Source organism: Symphalangus syndactylus, chromosome 8 (genome assembly GCF_028878055.3).
Source record: "Symphalangus syndactylus isolate Jambi chromosome 8, NHGRI_mSymSyn1-v2.1_pri, whole genome shotgun sequence".
Classification (NCBI taxonomy): Eukaryota; Metazoa; Chordata; class Mammalia; order Primates; family Hylobatidae; genus Symphalangus; species Symphalangus syndactylus.
Window position 1 is genome coordinate 122,810,908 of NC_072430.2, and position 6,000 is coordinate 122,816,907.

Sequence of the window (6,000 nt, forward strand, 5' to 3'; positions counted from 1 at the left end):
CACTGCACTCCAGCTTGGGCGACAGAGCAAGACTTCGTCTCAAAAAAAAAAAGTTTTTTTTTAATTGCAAGTTAGGAAAACAACATGTGAAGTCCACTGGGTCATGCCCAGATACTGGGAGCCTCAGCTCACATGCTGTCCCACCTCTGTTGCCTTGAGGGATGAGGTCTCAGCTACCCGCTCCCCAGCCCCAAGACCACCACAGTCCTCACCCCTTGGAGGTGGCTTTGGTGCAGCCACAAGGAAGGTCAACATCAGGGCCCAGGCTCCCATGACGGTCTGAACTTGCCCCACAAGTATCCCTGTGCCCCAGGGGTTGCAACATTAAAAGCAAATAAGAAACACTCTGTCCAGTGAATACAGAGATGAAATGAGCTTAGAGATGCCACAAATTCTCTTTATCCCTTCAACTCTCGATCTGCTCTTTCTTCTTGTTACTTGGGCTGCAGGGCATATGAAGATTACCCCAGAAGTTCAAGCAGTTCTTGTCATCTCTGAAAAGATGGGGGGGATGTGAAATATCCCCACCTTAACACAGTGGGTATGATTTGTCAAAGAATGTTTTGTGCCCCAAACACCAACCTGTTAGCAGTGTGGCACTGTTTGATCTTGGGCACTTGTGGCATTGCCTGGCACTCAGTCTTCAGGGTCCATGACCAAGAATGCTCTTCTCAGATGCCCCTGCTCAAATCAGAGGTATGCCGGCATCCAGAGGCCTCATATTGGACTCAGACCTAACGCTCTGGCCTCAGAGGAGGACTGGAGGAAAACGAGAGCAAAAACTACCCTCCAGCCTCACCGTGTCTCAAATGACCCCGCTTCATACCAGTCACAAAGCTTGGGAGAGTAGGTCCCCCAACACCATTTCCTAAGCCCTGAGACTCTCCAAGAGAAGAATGCCTGGGGTTGGGGAAGGGAAATATGTCCCTCACTCACCATCCCTCAGGCACGTGGGCAACAGGAGATAGCACAGGATTGTGTATGGGAAGTGGACAGTCAGTGATGTAACTACCCAAGGGGTTCACCTTGCTCGCTGCCTAGACAGAGCCGATTCCTCAAGACAGGGGAATTGCAATGGAGAAAGAGTAATTCACACAGAGCTAGCTGTGGGGGAGACTGGAGTTTTATTATTACTCCAATCAGTCTACTGGAGCAAGCAGGGAGCAGAGTTTTTAAGGACAACTTGGTGGGTGGGGAAAGCCAGTGAGCAAGGAGTGCTGATTGGTCAGGGATGAAATCATAGGGAGTCGTAGCTGTCATCTTGTGCTGAGTCAGTTCCTAGGTGGGGGCCACAAGATCAGATGAGCCACTTTATGATATGGGTGGTGCCAGCTGATCCATCAAGCACAGAGTCTGCAAAATATCTCAAGCACTGTTCTTAGGAGAAGTTTAGGGAGGGTCAGAATCTTGTAGCCTCTAGCTGCATGACTCCTAAATTATAATTTCTAATCTTGTGGCTAATGTTAGCCCTACAAAGGCCATCTAGTCCCCAGGCAAGAAGGAGGTCTGCTTTGGGAAAGGACTGTTATCGTCTTTGTTTTAACTATAAACTATAAACTGAGTCTCTCCCAAAGTTAGTTCAGCCTACGCCCAGAAATAAACAAGAACAGCTTGGAGGTTAGCGGCAAGATGGAGTTGATTAAGTTAGATCTATTTCACTGTCTCAGTCATAATTTTCCAAAGGCGGTTTCAGTGATGTGTGGGGTGAAAAAGCAAGTGATAAAGTTCCCTTGTTGGAACTCATTTGTGGAATCAATGGCTGTAAATGGTGAAGAAGGTTCACACTGCAAATACAGTGTTCTCATCTCAAAGTAAGCTATACTTCCCAAGGAAACCGTGTATGTCAGGGCGAGCGGACAACACCATTTTGTATCAGGATGTGTCCCTCACGCCCTGAAGCGAGGCTTCTCCTAGCTTCCCCACCAGTGACAGGTAACAGCTCCTGTTCTCAACTGCCCTGGCTGAGCTAATCCATGAATGCTTACCTCCCTGAGGAGGCTGCCTCACATCACACCCCTGAGCGGAGGAAGGATCCTACTTCCCATCAAAGGACCTCTCTGCTAACAAACAAAACTGTTGCCTCTGCCACAGCTCTTTTGGCCAAACTGGGGATGTGGGGTGGGAGTTGCCCCACATTCCCCTCTCCTCTGCTTCTGAATGCCTTTGTCATACAAAGGGCAAGGGAAGCCAACACCCAGAGTTCTTTTGCTGGTCAGAGATTCCCCGAGTGTCTGTCCTTACCCCAGTCTGCTCCATGTGTCTGTGTCATAAAGCTTGGGATTCTGGTAGGAAATGGGGAAACGGGGATAGGTAAATATTGCCCTAAGACTGAGTCTCATTCCCCTGTTCTTGTTGGGATGTGTTCTTGGGGAGGGTGGGGACTGGGGGAAGCTTGACTTTGTGTCTTCATCAATAAACTCATTTACACACACAGACACACACACACACACACACACCTTTTTCCAGTCAAGGGAAAGACAAAGGAAGAAAGGAAAAAGCTTTCTCCAGCATTTAAACAAGCGGCCTGGCCAGGCACAGTGGCTCATGCCTGTAATCCCAACGCTTTGGGAGGCTGAAGCAGGTGGATCACTTGAGTCCAGAAGTTTGAGACCAGCCTAGACAACATGGCGTGACCCTGTCTCTACAAAAAATACAAAAATTAGCCAAGCATGGTGGTGTGTGCCTGTAGTCCCAGCTACTTGTGGGGCTGAGGCATGATGATTGCTTGAGCCCAGGGAGTTGAGGCTGTAGTGAGCCATGATCATGTCATTGAACTGCAGCCTGGGTAACAGAGCAAGACCCTGTCTCAAAAAAAAAAAAAAATTAATTTTAATTTTAAAAAATTAGGACAGGCATGGTGACTCACGCCTGTAATCTCAGCACTTTGGGAGGCCAAGGCAGGCGGATCACAAGGTCAGGAGTTCAAGACCAGCCTGGCCGATGTGGTGAAACCCCATCTCTACTAAAAAATACAAAAATTAGCCAGGTGTGGTGGCATGCATCTGTAGTCCCAGCTACTCAGGAGGCTGAGGCAAGAAATAGCTTGAACCCGGGAGGTGGAGGTTACAGTGAGCCGAGACTGTGCCACTGCACTCTAGCCTGGGTGACAGAGTGAGACTCTGTCTCAAAAAAAAATAATAAATAAATAAAAACTAAAAAAATAAAAAGAGGCTTACAATTTCATTTTGTAATGGGTACTGCAAATTATGTAGCCAGTCTTGATGCCAGTTAAATATGTGTTAGATAGATGAAATATTGAAGGAGTGGAGAGGAGAAACAGCAGAACAGAATTCTCACCTTAGCTCAATGGATGGCAACTATTCTTCCAATTGCCAAAACTCATGGACTCATCACTGATGCGTCTTTATCTCACACTCAACAGTCAATCCACCAGAAACTGCTGCTGGCTCTGCCAAAGTAAATTGCAGCTCCTGTTTTCTCACCAACTCCACTGCTATTGCCCTGTCTTCTGCCACCCAGTGTCCCTTCTCACCTATATCATTGAAACAACCCTGCTCATCCCTGCTCCCACCCATTGTGTTCTATGGTATATTCTCATCACACCAGACGGAGCAATCCTTTTACAATGCATGTCGGATCATTGTCACTCCTTCTTAGTATCCTGCAACTGAAGCAGGATATTTCCCTGACCCCTTTGCAGGCGGGAACTGGAGTGTAGGTGCTGGAATTAGCCGGCTGCTTGGCATTAGTTCAATGGACAGGGGCGAACTCTACTCACCACGACTCACTGCACTCCTCACTCGTGGGAGGGGGAGCATGCAGGTGAGCAGGTACAGGAGCCGGGGTGAGTACTTTTTGGGCACCAGCAGAAACAAATTCTATACTGGCCCCATAGCAGCATCTGGCAGGGGCGCCCACAACCCCTCAAGTCCCAGAGGAAGTGTTACAGTACTCTTTTAGCTCTGCTGTCCATGGATGGCTGAAGTGTTAACAGCTTAGTGGAGGGTTAGTGTGACAAGACTCTGGCACCCACACTTGTGGCACCCCAGTTCTTGTCTGGCGTTCAAGAGAAAAAAGGTCGCACGAACCAATTTGAAAGATGGTAGGCTGGGCGCAGTGGCTCACGCTTGTAATCCCAGCACTTTGGGAGGCCGAGGCGGGCAGATCACGAGGTCGGGCAGATCACGAGGTCAGGAGATCGAGACCACGGTGAAACCCCGTCTCTACTAAAAAATACAAAAAATTAGCCGGGCATGGTGGCGGGCACCTGTAGTCCCAGCTACTCAGAGAGGCTGAGGCAGGAGAATGGTGTGAACCCAGGAGGCGGAGTTTGCAGTGAGCCGAGATCACGCCACTGCACTCCCGCCTGGGTGACAGAGCAAGACTCCGTCTCAAAAAAAAAAAAAAAAAAAAAGAAAGATGGTAAATGAGGGAGATTTTATTGCAAATGGAGGTGGCTCTCAGTGGGATGGGGAGTTGGAAAGGGGACGGGGTGGGAAGGCAATCCTCCCGCAAAGCTATACCATCAAACTGTCCCTCTGAAGTCAAGACACTTCTCTCTGATGTCCAGCCATAGTCTCCGACATCCAGCTGCTTCTCCTCTCTCTGCCAGCTGAGCCTGGAGTTTCTATGGGCACAGGACGGGGGGCGGGGCAGGCCCTGGGTGATTTTGGAAAAGGCAACATTTGTGCAGGAAAACAGGGATGCATGTTCTCACTTTAGGCCGTGGTATCAGGCTTTTCGGCTTGAGGGTGGGGCCCTCGCCAAGGACCCACCCTCTTCTGCCCAGAATTTCCCTGCCTCCTGTCCCTATCACAATGTCTCCAAAGTACAAATTCTATTGCTGTAAACATTTTAAGTGCATTTTAATTAAGTTTACAGCAGAAAAACCTGGCAAACACTACCTTACCTAAGTACCCCACCTCTGGGGTATGCCCTCCAAAACCCGCAACCTCAGTGTCATCATGAGAAAAACATCAGGCAGATTGAGGGACATTCTACAGGACACCCGGCCAGTATTTCTGAAGACTGTCAAAGTCATAAAAAACAAGAAAAAAACTGAGCAAAACTGTCACAGACCACAGGAGATTGGGGAGCGCTAACAACTAAATGAAATGTACTGTCTTGGATTGGATCCTGGAATAGAGAGAGGGGGTAATGGAAAAACAGGCCAAATCCAAATAAAATCTGGAGTTTAGTTAATACTTGCTTTTAAAGCACCCACAAACGCTCCTTGACTTGCCGTGGTATTATGTCCTGATAAATCCAACATAGAGTGGAAATTTTTAAGTCAAATCGTCATAAGTTGGAAACCATCTGTATTTTATTTTATTGAGTTTATTCTTTAAATCAATAATAGGTTTTGAGCCAGGCTTGGTGGTTCACGCCTGTAATCCTAGTGCTTTGGGAGGCCGAGGTGGGAGGATCCCTTGAGCCCAGGAGTTCAACACCAGCCCGGACAACATGGGGAGCCCTTCATCTATTAAAAAAATGGCTTTGAATTTTGTCAAAGGCTTATGAAGATAGTTATATGACTTTTTTATTCTGAGGTACATTCATATGAGAATTATATATATTTTGTTCATGTCAGATGGGCAACATGCTGATGTTGTGAAAAGGTTTGAGGGAGGCACATCTCATGCATGCACTTGGACACTGAATCATCATGCTTATGAGCTACAAAAGTATCTAGTATGGGAATGATATTGATGGTTTTCCAGTGTTGAATAATGCTTGAATTTTTGGAATAAATCCCACTTCATCATGAGAAAAAGTGAATCTGATAAAAGCTAAAGTCCTTAAATGGCCTTCAAGGCTTTACTCTATCTTCCTGCCCTCACCCTCTCCCCCCATCCCACCTCATTACCCCTCTGGATTTGTTTGCTAGGGCTGCCATAACAGAGTACGACAAACTGTGCAGCTTGAACAAACAGAAATTTCTTATCTCATAGTTTTGGAGACCAGAAGTTCGAGACCAAAATGTAGCAGGGTTAGTTCCTTCCAAGGGCTATAAGGGAGAATCTAATCTGTTCTGTGCCT

At 47.4% G+C, this 6,000-nt stretch overlaps 1 non-coding gene across 1 annotated transcript; it reads right to left on the bottom strand.

Moving 5' to 3' along the window:
- Positions 1 to 5,545: 5,545 nt before the first annotated feature.
- LOC129489081 (small nucleolar RNA U13) lies at positions 5,546 to 5,649 on the bottom strand. Its single transcript, XR_008659894.1, has one exon. It is a non-coding gene; the product is annotated as a small nucleolar RNA U13 (small nucleolar RNA).
- Between the last annotated feature and the right edge of the window lie 351 nt (positions 5,650 to 6,000).